We start from the raw sequence: 1,409 nt of genomic DNA on the forward strand, positions 1-1,409 counted from the left end.
TTGTATTATTTATGTTGATTGCATGAGATCATTCCTTGAACCTATTTCTGCATTTGAAGGTATGCATGGTGGGAGGCCAGAGAAGGCACAAACCAGTCAAGCTGGGGAGGTGTGCCCTCAAATGTTGATGGGTGTGAATGCAGCCTGACTGATACTTGCAAGGACCGAAACAACGTGTAAGCTTGTCAAAATCATGCGTATATATATATACTTGTTTAGTAGTACTTGTTCAATGTATGCACGAGCATCTCAGCATCTGGGATGTACGTTTAAACATCAGCATGGAATTGTCCTACAGGACTGAAAAATGCATGTTTTTGTAGGTGTAACTGTGACTCGAATCGTAATGAGTGGAACACAGATGGTGGACTTCTGACAGACAAGACGTTGCTCCCTGTGATGCGATTGAGGTTCGGCGACACTGGCAAGGGTGCAGAGAAGGGAATTCACTACCTTGGTCCTCTTATGTGCTTTGATGGTGAGCATTTCTACTAGATAGGCATAGGAATATACAAGGCAGAAAAGAAATACAAATATGTCGTTTATGCTACACTATGTAAGAATATTTAAACACTATTATATACTTATAGGGATAGTCATAACTTTAACTTATAAGATGATGTAATTGTGTGTGGCCTACGAAATTTGTATCTTATGTCCATGCACATGGTCCAAAATCTTCACCATTTGGACCATGTACATGGACATAAGATTTCGTAGGCCACACACGATTACATTATCTATGTAACATACATGTATGTCATCTTGTACATCTTGTACATCATTATCTTGTACATCTTGTACATCTTGTACATCTTGTACGACATGTATCGATGTACATGGTCTAAATGGTGAAGGTTTTGGACCACTCTGCATTAATATACTGCTGTTCATCTGTGAAAACTTACTTATATATTGCCTTATGAATGCATGAAAATTTGTGGTTGCTGGAGAATCAATTCATGGAGCATATGGTTTATAAAAATATTTCCATTACAGATGGTGACAGTGTTGCATTTACGGCTCCACCACTATGTCGTGAACAAAGTAATCTGGATTTAGCCGATAATTCCAAAGCAAAAAGTAAGTTGCTTCCAATCGATGACTGTATGATCTAACATTTATTACTTGTTCGTGAGTTTTCGTTCTTATGTTTGGCTATATGATTAATCCTTATGTTGACTTATTTTGTGCACTATTATTATATTTAGTTTTGAACTTCAGACTACAAACTCCTTGCTTCTGCTGCAGCTAGCTGCTATCTCTTGTGCATAGGAAGTCGGGTGAACTTCCTTGATCAGAGATGTTCATTTCCACCTCTATAGATATCTAGTCATTATAATATGACTTTGTGTAGAAACATGCAGAGATGAGACAATGCACCTCAGTTTATTCTGCAAAACACTCAT

At 37.8% G+C, this 1,409-nt stretch overlaps 1 long non-coding RNA gene across 1 annotated transcript; it reads left to right on the forward strand.

The window, feature by feature from the left end:
* Positions 1–63: 63 nt before the first annotated feature.
* LOC106818977 lies at positions 64–1,224 on the forward strand. The gene is made up of 3 exons (XR_001395324.1): positions 64–176; positions 324–478; positions 1,000–1,224. It is a non-coding gene; the product is annotated as an uncharacterized LOC106818977 (long non-coding RNA).
* Positions 1,225–1,409: the final 185 nt, after the last annotated feature.

This window comes from Priapulus caudatus, unplaced genomic scaffold (assembly GCF_000485595.1).
Source record: "Priapulus caudatus unplaced genomic scaffold, Priapulus_caudatus-5.0.1 Scaffold2709, whole genome shotgun sequence".
Taxonomy (NCBI): Eukaryota; Metazoa; Priapulida; class Priapulimorpha; order Priapulimorphida; family Priapulidae; genus Priapulus; species Priapulus caudatus.